This window comes from Felis catus, chromosome C2 (assembly GCF_018350175.1).
Source record: "Felis catus isolate Fca126 chromosome C2, F.catus_Fca126_mat1.0, whole genome shotgun sequence".
In the NCBI taxonomy this organism is placed as follows: Eukaryota; Metazoa; Chordata; class Mammalia; order Carnivora; family Felidae; genus Felis; species Felis catus.
Window position 1 is genome coordinate 64,559,595 of NC_058376.1, and position 15,764 is coordinate 64,575,358.

Below are 15,764 nucleotides of genomic sequence, written 5' to 3' on the forward strand. Positions count from 1 at the left end.
ATGACAGAGCTTCTGGGAAGGGAGTTCAAGGATGAAAGTGGCCATATTCCTTGCCGTATGGAGAAAAACTTGTCTATATTTAGAAAAGATGAGGCCAACATGTGAGAGAAACTGAGCAAAGAAAGAGGGAATTCTGACAGCATCATAGCCCATGGATCCAGTTGTTCTTGAGGCTGATGCCACCTTTTCTGTGATGTGTTCCATGAGCAATAAATAATTCTCCTTTACCCGAATGAGAATCATGTAATATTCAGGTAAAAAAGTTCTCAGTAATGAAATTTCCATTAGCTTCTCCCAGATCTTTAAGAAGAAATAGAACCCCCATCAAAATAAACAGACTGTTAACACTATGAGAATCCACTCATAACCCTGAGAAAGAGATGAGCTCATCCCTTCCTCCTTGTCTCCTTTGTGATCCTCTCTCATTTCTTCTGCTGACTTACTCCATCAGTTTATCCGATCTGCCCTCTCTTCCCTTTCTTTAGGTATTTTCATCTCTATCCTCAAACAATCTTAGTTTCATCTAGTCTAAAAATACCTTTCTTTGACCTTGTTGCTGCCTCAGCATCTAGTCCAAGTCATCTAGTCCAGGTATGCTATGCTGCAAGAGAAAACAAGACCAACATCTCAGCAAACAACAAAGGCCTATTTATTGTTCATAATAAGTGCACTACAAAGCAGGGTGACCCTCCAGAACAAATATCTTCCATGTTGACAACTCAATGTCCCAAATAAATAATATTCCAGCATAGTGTAATTGTACGGTACACAGCAATTGTAGTGCATGCATATTCTGTGGCCAGCACCAGTCGGACACAAAAGGATGGAGAACCGCATACCAGCTCCTTGAATGCTTCTGCCTCAAAACTGATACATGTCACTTTTGCAGACATTTTACTTGCTGAGGCAACTTCTATGGTCATGGCTAACTTCAAGGACTCTGGTTAAGGGAGAGATAATTGGATATGGATGAGTATTTGATGTTTCTACCACATCTCTCTCCTTTGTTTTACCACTAGAATTCTCAAGAAATTAGACCAAAATCAATGTTAATTTTTCTCACCAACACTCAATCCTTAACTCCTTGCAAATTTGCTTCTGTGCTAATAACTTGAATTAGTCAGTTTGGGTGAAGTAATGATCTCCCACCAAGATCTCCAAATCCCTGTAACTTACAATAATAAATATTTTGCTCTTTCTCATGTCATGTACAGACTGCATGTACGTTGCAGCTCTGTGACCTAGGCCAAAGGAATAGCTCTCATGCTTCTGCTTAGACATGACATTCTTTACACGTGCTCACATACCATTAGCCAAAGCACATCACATGGCCAAACCCAAAGTTAATGAGGCTGGAATACACTCCCAGAGGAGGCACAAAAGGTCACATGTCAGTGGGTGAGGATCCGCATACAAGGAAGTAGACATGAATTGTGAGCAGTAATATAATCTGTCACAGCGCCATAGCACTATCCCAGCATTGTTTTGTTGGCTCTCACCTTTCCTTAATAGGGTCCCTCTTTTCCTGTGGTTTTAATTGTAACATCTGTAAAAACAGCATACACATTACATCTCTGATATTATTTGTTTGTCTAAATATTCAATTTAACATTTTTAGGGGCACCTGGGTGCCTCAGTTGGTTAAGCGTCTGACTTCAGGCAGGTCATGATATCACAGTTTGTGGTTCATGGGTTCCAGCCCCACATGGGATTCTGCACCTACAGTGTGCTCCTATTTGGGATTCTCTCTCTCTGCCCCTCCCCCACTCACTTTCTCTCAAAAATAAATAAACATTTTTTAAAAAGTTAAAAATTTTTAATCAACTGCTGGAAATCTGCATGGTCTACATTGCACCACCATAAAATTCCCATCACCACCTCACTAGACATACCTTAAACTTACTCATTCAGGTAAGCACTCTTTGCTACATTCCTATTTCTGCCTGAAGTAGCATTGTTTTCCTAATCCATCCCGTGCTATATAACCTCAGTGGCATTCTTAAATCTTATTTTTTTACTTCCCCCATATCTTGTGAGTCCTCAAGTGCTACCCAATAACCTTTATTAATATGTTGTCCTTTCCCATTACCTAAATCTAGTCTGATTGAGATAACTTCTCACCTAGACTATTTCTATACGTTTCTTGATGTCATATCTCATAACCAGAAATTTCATTCTTAAGTGTAATGCCTTTAAGAATTCTCACATTCACAGAGAGATTTCAAAAATTTTCACTTCAGTATTGATTAGAATAACAAAAACCGGAAAGCCATGCGCATGCGCACTGACATAAGAACGGATCAGTTCTGGTATAGCCATACGGTAACATAGCATACGACAGCGAAATAAATAAACTAAAGCTACACATATCGACATGGGTGATTTTCACAACCAAATACAGAGTAAAATAGCAACGTCACAAGAATATATTCAGCATGATATCTTTTTATTTTTTTAATTTTTTTTAACGTTTTACTTATTTTTGAGACAGAGAGAGACAGAGCATGAATGGAGGAGGGGCAGAGAGAGAGGGAGACACAGAATCGGAAGCAGGCTCCAGGCTCTGAGCCATCAGCCCAGAGCCCGATGCGGGGCTCAAACTCACGGACCGCGAGATCGTGACCTGAGCTGAAGTCGGACGCTTAACCGACTGAGCCACCCAGGTGCCCCCAGCATGATATCTTTTTGATAAATATTTCAAATAATGTAAATAATATCATCATTTAATAAAATAATTTAGTAAAAGTATGTTTTAAAAACATGGAATTAATAATTACTATCATGGTTACTCCACAGGGGATGAGGAATAGGGTGAGAAGGGGAATGCACCTAGAGAGGGGTACATGGAGGGGTTCAACTGTATTTATGTTTTACTTCTTAAGATGGACTGTAGATACAAAAGGTTGGTTGTTTTTTGTTTCTTTCTTTTTTTTTTTTTTTGCTCTTGATGATTTTAATCTGTCAGAAATAGTGATACACTATAAAATTTTTAAATGTCTCCTAACTAATTTCTCTATTCTAGACTCTCCCCATGACAAAATATTCTGCACATTGGTAAAACTAACCTTCGTATAATACTATTTTGCTTCATTCCTATTTGTAAGTCTCCCAACTATTCTCTAAGGCCTATACAATAAACTCCATGCTCTTTGCATGTCACTCAAAGCTCCAAAGAACCTGAAACCCTCCCTGTCCCCATCTTCCTTACTCCTTTACCTGAACTATCCTTTCCCTTCCAGCCTGTTCACTTAAATCTTACTTGCCCTCAATATCTAGTCCACCCATCCTTTGCCCTTCAAATCTACCTCAGAGGGTCAAATGTATGGCCCTCTCTCTTATCTGGGGCTATTCCTCTATACATATTCTTTGGCCCTTTTCTTCCCACATCCTCCGGGAATATGTTCCATCAACTTTCCCATTTTCTTTTAACTCATTATATTTTTTGCATTCCTTTGTCACCCATAAAACCTCCTTTACCAAGTCTCTCCCAGTCAACTCTGAGGGTTCAGCATCTACCCCTTTGCATTCTCAGTAAATTTTTTAGATACTGTCAAGAATTGTGAAGAGTCAAAGATTTTACCCTACTTGCAAGCTAGTCAGTTAGTGTCCCATAGTTCCATTGATATTGGCAGAAGACACAAGATGCCTAGTTAAAGTATTTTATTACTCAAAAGTAAAAGCAGCAGCCAGAATATCCACTTTTCTTGTTCTGGTTCCCTGATCCCCAATTCCTATTGGATGATGCAGAAGGTCATGTAACACTAGAATACACTCTGGGTTACATTACAGGAAAGAAACCCTGTGCTTGGGAAAATTGAATCTTTTATAATAGTATGCACACCTGCCCTTCCCTCTAGAGGAAGACACTGTCTATATCTTCCAAGGCTGCTTGCTCTACAAACTTCCTCGAAAAGACATAGCTGACAAAAAGGCAATCAGTGTCTACTCAAAAGATAGAAACATGAGAGACTCATGGAGAGCTACCTTCCAAAGGCTACTAGTCCTATTTCCCCAACTACACTGTAAAATATTTGAGAACAGGATTTGGCAAATATTTTCTAAACAGGTTAATTAATGTTTTAGGCTTATAGACGATATAGTTTCTACCATTATAGCTCAAAACAAGCCAGAAAAATATGTAAAAGAATGGATGTGACTATATTCCAGCAAAACTTTATTTATAAAACAGGGGGCTGGCCTCCACTTGAGAATGATGGAACACCTCTTATTTACATACCACATGCTGCTGTAGATGCTGGTGATGCGTCTAGAACAGCAAATAAAACAGATTAAACATCCCACCCCCACCACCATATATTCTACTAGAAGAAGGCGTCAAAAAACAAAAAAGTAAAAGACAGTTTGCCAGGTGATAATATGTGCTGTGGGCAAAAATAAGGCAGGAAACTGGAGACACTGAGGGAGGTAAAATTTTACTTACGGGGTTAGGGAAGGCATCTATTGCTAGGCAAACAATACTGCTATATAAACAAGTCTCAACAATACAGAAGGTGACCTAGAGAAAAGATCTGAAGGAAGTGCTAATATCTAGGAGAAGAGCATTCCAGGCAAAAGAAACGCATGCTGGGATAACAGCACTCCTGGAGTGTTTGAGAAGCTGAAAGCAGGCAAGGAAGATGAAGCAGGGTGAATGAGGGGGAGAGAACTGGCCAGTTAGCTGGAGGATTGGACGGAGGAATAATCTGTACTGACTTGAAGTTTTAGAGATAAATCTGCTGCTGTGAGCATAGTCTGGAATGGAAGCAGGATGATGATTCAGGGTGCCTTTAAGATAACCAAGGCAGTGATGATTGCTGAGACGAGAGTGATGGCAGCTAAATTCCGGATAAACTTTGAAAACCAAGCCAACAGGGCCTGCTGGTGGCTTGGAGGTGGTCTGTGAAACAATGGAGTCAAGGACTGTAGCAAAGTTTTTGGCTTGAGCTACAGGAAGAAAGGAGTTGTTGCCACTGACTGCAATGGGAACTTGAAGAAAGAGGCAAGTTTGGGGACAGATCCAGAGTTGGAGTTCAGCTTGAGAATGTTAAGTAGACACTTAGTCATGTGTTAATTATAATAAGCCTACTTAACAAAGTTGCCTAAAGCCAGCCCTGAGGCCCAGCCCCGGCCCAGTAGCAAAGCAGGAAAGTGCAGTTGCTTAATAGCCAGCACCCTCCCCTCCCCTCTAGAGTCCAGCCTCGCGTGGCCTCTACAGATGGGTCAGCTGGAACATTAATTCAGATTGCTTCTCTGGCCAAATAGACACAGAATGATGACAAGGGTTCTTTGTCCAGACTTCATCTGATGAAGGACAAATGCAGTAAATGAAGAAGAGGCTGTCTGCCTATCAAAATGCATATTCATTAAACTCTTTACAACTGTCAGCCCGGAAGGGGGAATGACAGATTTTTAACAAGATAATTTGAGGAACATTCCCTAAACATATTGAACTAAATTGTCCCTCATGTATCTGGGCTGGTGCCAGCAGTTGCTGTCCACATCTTGAATTCTCCCCCAGGCCACTTCAAGGGGTCAACTGAGGAGTCCCCTTACACTGCTTAACAATCAGGGCACAAAGCTTACTTTGAAAAGAACACAGGGGTTGCTTGCTCTAAATGGGCTGAAAGGGAAAGAATCCCAACACTACAGCTGTGCTCATTCCAGCCCAGTCTCTCACTTCCAGGCAATATCCCCCTAGGCAAAAACAAGATTAGAAGGCAACTTTGCTTGGCTCCTGCTTGCTTTTAGGCAAGCATTTCTAAGCAAAAGCAAAGCCCCACTTAGTATGTACAAACAAAAGAATTCACATACCTAATTTTACCTTGTCATGCAATTTGATTCATTTATATGCAACTCTTCAGTGTTTCTCACAGGAGGGAAGCAGCAATAACTTTGAGAAGAATGTTTCTGTGTGCAGAATCCTGTCCTTGTTCAGGCCTTAACGTTGGAGGAGGTCAGGCTGGCTAGTCACCAAAGTGAGGCTGAATTTCAGGCAAAAGATTGGATGCCTCTTTGAAATATTTTAGGAGAGAGGGTATATTCACCTGGAGGGAAAAATAAAAGCTCCTTGACGTAGAAAGAAGACATTGCCCAGGATTTGACAGAAGCGTAATGGGTCTCAACCCTGGGGAGAACTAAGTTGACAGTTTTAGCATTGAAGACAGAAATGGAATGGACAGAAGAGAAAAGAAAGTTCAGTAAGTACTGAAGGAACAAAGGTGTACTTGTTTCTTGAGAAGAGAAGCCGTCAGAGCTGTGCCTTAAAATGTCTGCATAGAATGTGGGTGATTAGCCCCAAGAGGTGATATGCACACCTTGGAAACATTAAGATGCAAATCAGGGAAGTGTATATATCCTTTGGGATATATTTTGTAGCAAATAACGATTCCTGAATAAAACTGATAATAAGGATCCATTATCTGAAATGATAAGAAATCCAGGATTAGGAGACTTCAAAAGTTGGTGCAGAAGTTTAACAAGGTCAACAAATAAAACCTCAGTTTAATTCTGATTTTCTGCTCTATATAACTGTTCATGCGTTGGCAGTTTCTCTCATTATCACAAATTAGATGAAACAACTCTTGTGTCCTATTCTCACAAAAAAAGTATCTCAAAAATAAGGAAGTGGGTTGGAACATAAAGGATGTGGATCTTTCAGTAGTGGTGGTTGGGTGGGGATAATACCAATTTCCCAGAAGACTTCCTCTTTTATCCCATTGACCAAATCTGACTTATCTATCACAGGAAACAGTTCCATTTGCCTTAAACCAATCAGAATCTCATCCCCTGGGGTTGAGTACATTACTGCAAGAATAAGATTAAGGTTTTATTTATAAGGAAGGGAAGATATCCGTTGGGTAGAAAACCAAGAAGGTCTGCCATATATAGCTCCTTGCATTTCCCATAATCTATCTTAAAATATACTTCTAGGAACTAAAGACTTCTGCAGGGGGAAAGTTTGAGAAACTGAGATTCAGATGTCTAAGAAAAAAAATACAGAGTAAAATAAAAACTTCTGTTTCTGGTAAAAATGGTCTAAGTTATTGAGATGAAACACCCCAAGAGAAATGGCGATTTAAAAAAATCTGGACAAAATATTAAAAACGATCTCTTTGACACTATCAAGAGTTAACAAAACAATGAAAAATTACAAAGCCACAATCAAGAAGCAAATGGAAATGGACAACGACAAAGTGGGTACTTAGGACCACTGTATGTACCAATGCTGAAAGAAGTAGCTACACAGCTCAGAAGCCATCAAGGGCACAGCACTTGGGAGTTCAGCACCTTCTATGAGAAGCTCAATAAAACCACCAGGCTTTGGGTTGGTAACGTGAGGTTAGGCACTAGGAGTAAGGGGTAAATCATAAATAGACCTGGCCTTACCAGGCCTTCAGTTTCAAATCACCTCTCTCCTAGACATTTCAGTATGGAGATCTGAAATAGCTAGCATAAGCTATAATACACAAGTTGGGAGGGAGAGCAAAGGCATTAAAAGCTTTTTAAGTTCTTTCATTTTGCAGGAAAAGGTAAAAGTCCTAACTTACATTAGACATTGTCAAATTGAAAAAAACATGTTACAATCTGCAGGACACCACTAAAGAAGCTGTCACTAAAAATGCATGTATCACCTTATTAACAGATTAATAATAAAAAATAATCCAAAAACGGGGGGCATTTCTTTATCATTCACCATATAAACAAAACAAAGGTGAGAAGGCATATGATCATCTCAAAAAATGTAGCAAAAGTATTTGGTAACTTTTAGTATCCATTTATGATGAAAACCAACCAAATTAGAAATAGAAGCTTTTTAAAACAACCTTATGGAGGTACAGTGGATATACAATATACTGCACATATTGAAAGTATTCGATTTGTTAAGTTTTGACATATACATATCGCCACACTTAAGATAAGCATATCCATCACCTCCCCAAGTCTCCTGGCACCCTTTTGGAACTGCTCTTTCCCTGCCCCCTCTCATCACCATTCTAGGCCCAAGAAAACACTGGACTGCTTTTGGTTATTATAGTTTTGCTTGCACTTTTTTTAGAATGTCATGCAAATCGAGCCATATAGTCTGCCGAAGATCAGCTCCAGCAACCAGGGGTACCTGAAGGAAGAACGGTGTTGGTGAAAGTAAAACAAAACTAAAATAAAAAACTAGAAAATAAAAAACTAAAATTAAAATAAAAATGGACACAGACAAGAGCAGTGTGTTGAACTGGCTGATTTATTGCAGTAAATGTGGCATTATATATGCTAGTGATTTCCTTGTAGCATACGTCATCTATGTTTTTCTAACATTACCTAATTTTGAAAATGTTCCTATGTATAAACAACCTTTAAGAAATAATATGGTGATTTTCCCCTAACTTTCCCGCATACCTTTGATTATAATTTCTTACATTATTCCATTATGCATCTGCATTTGTCTATAATCTTTAAAGCATTTGCTTTGCTGTTCTCGTGAAAGGCCCTCCATTTCTGAACACCCCAAGTGGAACAGTTACAGGGACATGACCTCCTAACCACATGAGGCCAGAAGAACAATGTGTTTGCCTCAGTCAGAGGTGCCAGCAAGGGGCTGAAAAAGCCTTAGAAACCCATGCTTCCTACATTCTCAGGGAGAGAATGCACCTAGGAACCAATGAACCATTCTGTAACTTAACCGACTAGGTTCAGTCATCATCTGGAATGCCTCCGGGGGGCCAGGTGGGCCTAGGGGTTGAGGTCACCTGTGCCCAGAGATACACTCCTTAGTTGCCGGAGTGGGGCTTGCAAATCCATATGTCTCTCCTTTACAGGCCCTCTTTGCTGGCAAATGTATGAGGCTATCCTTCCTGTAAGTAGAGGAGTCTCCATAGAGGATGGCAAGGGCTAAATGTAAGGCCAGGCTGCACAATTTCTTGCGGAACCTTATTTTCTTCCCTAATGGTTCTTTTCCCAGGGGGCCTGCCGAGGGCAATTCCCCAACAGACAATACCCAATTTAATAAGGCCAAATTACCTAAAAGCGGGAGTACAAGAAGCTTCACTGTCGGTGGGACGCAGTCACCAATCTGTCCACAGCCCGGGCCCTGCCACTCAGGCTGGGATAGCTCGGCTTCCAGCAATAGTCTGTGCCCTTTTTTTGTTTGGCTCCTTTCTTTCAGCCTAATTATTTTGAGAATCATCTATATTGCTTTATGGATCAATAGTCCATTCCTTTCCATTGCTATTATACGGGTATACTACAATCCATTTATACATTCAACTGTTGGTGGACATTTATACTGTTTCCAGTTTGGGGCTATTACAAATAATGTCATGAACATTTGTGCACAAGTCTTTCTATGAATATATGCTTTTATTTCTCTTGAGTAAATACCTGTGAGTGGAATGGTTATGTCATACAGTTGGTAATGTTTAACTTATTTATTTATTTGTTTATTTAGAGAGTGAGCAGGCAGGAGAAAGGCAGAGAGAGACAGAGACAGAGAGAGAGAATCACAAGCAAGCTCCGTGCCATCAGCACAGAGTCCTATGCAGGACCCGAACCCATGAACCCTGAGATCATGACCTGAGCCAAAACCAAGAATCACATGCTTAACTGACTGAGCCACCCAAGTGCCTGGTAGCATTTAGCTTTTTTAAGAAAATACCAAACTGCTTTTGTAAACTAGATCCACTGTTTTTATATTACCACCAGCAATGTGTAAGAATTCCATTACTTCCACATCTTTGCCAACACTTTGTTATTTTCAGTTTGTTTTTTTTTAATTTAAGCCTTTCTAATAAGTATGCAGTGGTTTTAATTTCTCTAATCACTAAGGATGTTGAGAATCTATCTCTTTATGTGCTTATTTGACATCCATTCATCTTTGGTAAATTATCTTTAAATCTTTGTACATTATTAAACTTAATTTTAAAAATTACTGCATTTTGAGAGTTTATATATAAATATCAACTGGATACAATTCTTTAATCAGATGCATGATGTGCAAATACTTTATATCAGTCTGTGCTTGTCTTTTAAGTCTCTTAATGTATTTTAAAAACAAAACTTTTTTCATTCTGATGAAGTTTATCATTTTTTTTCCTCTTAGGGATTGTGCATTTGGTGTCATATCTCAGAAGTCTTTGCCTAACCCAAGATCACAAAAATGTTCTCCTCTTTTGTCCTAGACCTTTCATTTTTCAGGTTTTACGCTTAAGTCTGTGATCCATTCTTAATTAATTGTTGAATATACTGTGAGATATGAAGTAAGGCAACATTTTTGCATATGGATATCCAATTGTTCCAGCATCAACAACTGAAAATACTCCCTTTATGTAATATTGCCTTTATGTGAACTTTTGTCAAAAATAAGTTGTCCAATACCACATTAAAGACACCTCACTGGGCGCACTGGGATATAAGAAATTATAAACACTGAAATCCCAACATAGATGAATTGACTATAACCTAACTGCTCTATAATTTGACTCCACTCCACTACCTGGTCCCAAAGAATGTTACAGTGTCATAAGGGAGGTGAGAAGGACGATTAACATTCAGATATTTTGAAGATGCCTGTTAGTTTTCTCTGTAGCTTTGGCTTTTCCTCTATTGGCAACTTTTAATGAAAAGAAAATATTTTGGTAACATAGCCAGGAAGCTTTCAGTTCAGTGCCTCAGATCTGGACATTTAAGACCATAACAAGAAAGACCATTAATGAAAAGCAAATTATATCTGGTGTTTTATATATGTTTGTGTGAATATTCAGTGGATGGTGTGCTTTCCTTGGCTGTTGCATGAAGGAATATACTGGTTTGGGAAGTTTCATGTGTGGATATTTATACATGAGTAAAAGGCCACTGTTTATTTTTAGTTATATGGTTAAGAGTTTTTAATGTATTCAAGTATAAATTTTTTATTTTTGAAAATAACTAATCACTGCAAAAAAAAAAGCTGTCCATTTCTGTATGGCTGTACATCTGGATTCAGTATTATTTTTCATTGATCTCTTTGTTTCTCTTGATGCTAATACCATACTGTTTTTGTTATTATAGCTGTAAAATAAATCTTGAAATCAGGATGTATTAGCTCCTCGAGTTTATTCTTCATTTTCAGAGTTGTGCTGGCCACTCCAAGTCCTTTGTACTTCTGTATTAAATTTAGAATCAACCTGTCAATTTCTATGAAAAATCTAGTCAAGTACAAAGCAAGATGCAGTGACTATTTAATATACTTAATGGAAGTTACTATACATGAGATGGGTAAAAAAAAAAAACAAAAAACCTATTATCTCATTGGGATGAAACTACAGGGCTCACTCCCTCTGTGGCTTGCATATATCCACCTTATTCAGCACAAAATTCAAATGTATATTTTATCAAGTTTATAAATTACTAGATTATAACAAGAAGTGAATAATACTGTGTTCTGGGGACTATCCCAATCCTTTACATACATTATTTCATTTAACGTTCAGAACAGCCAGCAAGGAAGGTACCATGATGCCTCTCTATTTAACAGATAAAGACATCTGACTCAGAAAGGTTAAGAAATTTGCCCAAGGTCACACACCCTTGATTTGACTCCAAATCTGGTTTATTGACCATATGGCTATACTGCCTCTGGGACCCTAGAGATCCATTTAATTAAATGCATGCCTTATCTGCTCCCTACCAGTCTATAAGCCCCACAAAGGCAGAAGTTATCAGTGCTCATACAGCACCTTGAATACAATTATATGGTAGGCATCTAATACATTTTTTTGAAAGAGCGAGAGAATGAACAAATGAATGGGTAGATGAGGAAAAAAGAAAACAAGAGTTCAATTTGAGTTGAGGCATACAGAATTTGGGATGTATTCGACTGTAAAGCTCTTTGTAATGTTTTGTAATAATTTACCAAAAGGTAAAATCCAGACTTCCACAAAAATAGTCAAAGAAGCTATCTATGTAGATGAAATCTGACATCTTGGCTGCAGGGAGAGAAAAGTCTCATTAGCCTTGCAACCCAGTGCTGACCACCCAAAAGGTATTATAGAATAAGCATCTGCACAAGAAAACTCAATGATTTAGGAAATACTGTTTGCAAGTTAAAATCTGAATTACTTAACTAATCATATCATTTTAGAATTTTGAATGCTAAAGGGACCTTGCAAATCATTGATTCTGCCTCTCCGTTTCAACATGAATAAATGGAGCCCCAGAAAGACCGACGGACCTATCTAAGGTCACATGGTTTGCTGGTAACAGAAATCCGATTACTCTAATTCCCAGCCTAATACTCATTTTTCTACAACACTAGTATCTATGTGTACCCAGCCATAGATGATTTCACTTTTTATGATCTGTAGACTAAAGAGGGATTTCTGCAGGCAGGATTAATGTCTCCACAGTTCTCTAGAGAAGAATGGCAAAGGCCTAGTAGAGGAAAGAGGAACAAATAAACAGGGGTCTGGGAGGCTTCAAGAACAAGCTGAAAACACAATGTTTCCCTCCTGTTAGCCTCCCTGACAATTTCAATAAGAGCAGAATATTCACAGTATTTATAAGAGAAACAAGAAATTCCCTTCAGCCTGGGATGACTCTAATTTGGAATATTTTCCTAGCTCAACCCATTGCAATTTGGCCAAATTACTTGACTGTGTTTTTGTATAACCCACTTTGTGCAACTAGTTGCCTCTACTCCAAGGATACCATGCACTGATAATATTTCCAAGTAGGTACCAGTATTCAGTATTCATATTCATTGTCTTTAATTTTCCCTATGACCTTGAAAATTAGGGGTGATCATCACTCTTGTTAAACAGATGAAGTAACAGAAGCTCAGAATGCACAATACATCCTTGATAACACTATTAATAAGACACAGAGCCAGAAATCAAACCCAGGTCCTGGTGATGCCAAAGCTTTTGCTCTTCCCACGCAATACAGAAAGACTGACTGATGGAGCTGAATGACGCATTCCCAGCCAGCACATACAATTGGCCAAACTGATCAGTAAGTGTTCTGGTTTGTTGGACAGAAAGAGTGTCCTTCATGGGTGTCCAGAATACTCAATGGTTAGAAAAACCACTCATTGGTAAATAGGGGAGGGACATAAAAGCAGGATGAAAGAGTCAGAAAAAATAATAATAATTAAAAATAGATAATTTGTGCCAGACACCATTCCACACACTTTACGGACTATTTTCTTGTTTAATTCTTACAACTACAGATTCTTACAATCTGTAAGGAGTTCCTCTTATAGATGAGGATTGGGAGGCTGTTAGATTCAGGTGACCTACTCAAAATCACACAAGTAGGAAATAGTGGAAGTCTTATTTCAGAGCCCTGGAAGGTTAAAAAATCTTAACCCTGGAAGGGTTAACCCTTTCTGAACCCTGGAAGGTTAAAAAATCACCTGAAATGGAAAGAACAGAGAAACAAAGAAAGCACCAGGGAAGTGGAAGTGTGAATGGACAAAGTGAGCACCACACCAAGACATGCAACTTTTATTTAACAAAAATAACTTTGTTAAACACCAGTCTCAAAGATCTCTAAAGTACCTTCTTCGATTCTATAAAGCTAAAGCTGAATTTCTTTTTCCTATGTGAGACTTAATATAAGTCTCCAGATATAAATAAGAAATTATGTTGTCTCTGTGCAATATAGTTTGTTTGGCGTGAAACTGAGCAGTGCAATTGTATTTACTATTAATGATTAGAAGACCAATTGTTGTGTGACTCACATAACCATAATGATAAATGATAATGGAACATGAAAAATGTATGACCACTACTTGGTCTCCAGAGTCAAATCAGATCAAGAACAAGAGTGAGATACAAGTGATGATGAATCTCATTTCTGATCTGCATAAGAACACTGGGGGCTTGCAATTCCCCCCCCTTGAGTGCAGGGGTGACCTAAAGCCTTTGTTCCAAAAAAAAAAAAAGCAGCCTTATGGGCTACTAAGTACATTTAGCTAAGGCTGTGAGTGCCCTAATCTTCATCTTGGCCTCTCTTCTCAAGTTAAACATCTCATCATGAAGGATGTAGGTGCTTAGGAGGCTCATGGGCTCTGAAGAGACAGATCAGATTTCATTCCTGCCCCATCACTTACTAGCTGTTTTGACCTACTAGCTGTTTTGACCTTAGATGACACATTAGGAACATCTGGGTGTGCCCCAGGATCCCTTCTCACTTTTTTTTTAATTTTTTACAATAACAGGATTTTTAATTGGGCACATTGCCACCCAGAATACAGATTACATTCCCTAGGCTTCCTTGTAGCTAATTCTCTAATGTGTCCCATATGTCTAATTCTGCCCAGTTTGAGTGCACTATGAGCAATTTCTGAGAACTTTCCCAAAAAGTAAGCTAGTATACTCTCTGCATTTGTTATTCATTCTTTCCTCAATCCTACTGCCTAAAACATGGGTCTTACCCTGGATGATATGGCTGAAGGGAACACCCAATGGAGAAAAGAATGGAGAACTGGTAGGAGTGTCAGCCTTTGAAGACTTGAGACAGAGCTACAATATACTATACAAACCCTGGGCAAACACCCCTCTGCACATTTCCATGATAGAGAAATACACTTTTAACTTAATGGTTATTTTAAGGTTTTCTCATATTTGCATTCAAACCTAATCTGAACTAATGCAGACAAGTTGAATAAAATGAGAATAATAATAGTATACATGTAGCTCAGAGGTATATTGTGAGGATTAAATGAGAAAATGCATGTAAATACAAGGCCTGGATAATAAGAATTATATATTTTCCATTATTATTAGTATAATGATAGTATTTCTTGCCTAATGAGGACAATTTTCTTGTCTTAGGCCTTATACAGGAATTATTATATTTGAGGCACTTTCTCAGACTAAGACATTATAAGAAAAAATGTAAATGGTCTTGCAGAATCACTGTGGTCCTCATACCTAAGGCCACTTCTTTCTCTAAACTAACAGACAATTTTATATAAGAAATAAAGGATTAGGGCCGAGACAGCCCAGAAGATCGACTACCAGGTTTTTTCTTTCTAACTCCTCTTTTCCAATACTCATTATCAGTCATTAAGTTATCTTGTCAATTACAACATTGCCACCTGATGCTATCTGGTTTTCAACAAGTCTGTTTTAAACCGATTATGTTTTAGGATTATCACTTCCTGGCACCTTAAACTCATCATTAAGTTATTTCCAAATCATAACATAAAATGGGATTCTTTCTGGGGAGGGTTCTGAATACGCATGTTGATTTTCTTGCCTTTGTTACTAAATAATTTTAACATAACTTTGCACTCCATTTACCACAGAGGTAAAATATCATAGGTACAAAATGAGTAGTAGAGATCATGGAAGAGAGAAATTGCTGAGAAGTCCATGTGCCAAGGAAATACCATTGACCAGATGGTGGCTAAAAGAAGAGCAAGATTTAGATTCATAAAAAAGAAGAAGAAAGGGCTTTCTAGAGAAGGGGACCAACATGGTACAGGACAGAACAAGGGAGTAAGCCCATCCAGGTGAGGCAGAGAATTGATGTGACAAAGCAGGTTAGGGTGTCAAAAAGGTACACTGAGATTAGGACATGAAGAATACCAAATGAAGGCATTTGGACCTTGGAGTCAATGGAGAGCAATCAATGGGTGCTGAGCAGAAAAATGAATGCACAAAATGATGGTTTCGTTTGCAGTAATGAGCGGGATGGATTAAAAGTGGAAGAGATGAAGAGAACAATCTAGGAGACATTTTTGTGGAGATGGAAATCACATAATAGTTCACCCATTGAAAGTGTAGAAG

The 15,764-nt window shown here is 38.5% G+C and overlaps 1 long non-coding RNA gene across 2 annotated transcripts in view; it reads right to left on the bottom strand.

Moving 5' to 3' along the window:
- Positions 1-627: 627 nt before the first annotated feature.
- Positions 628-15,764, bottom strand: part of LOC123379961 — a 114,939-nt gene continuing 99,802 nt past the window's right edge. For both annotated transcript variants that reach the window (XR_006585081.1, XR_006585082.1), the window contains exons 3-4: positions 5,812-6,044; positions 628-940 (exon numbers count right to left, since the gene is read on the bottom strand). This is a non-coding gene — a long non-coding RNA (uncharacterized LOC123379961). The remainder of the gene's footprint in view (positions 941-5,811; positions 6,045-15,764) is intronic.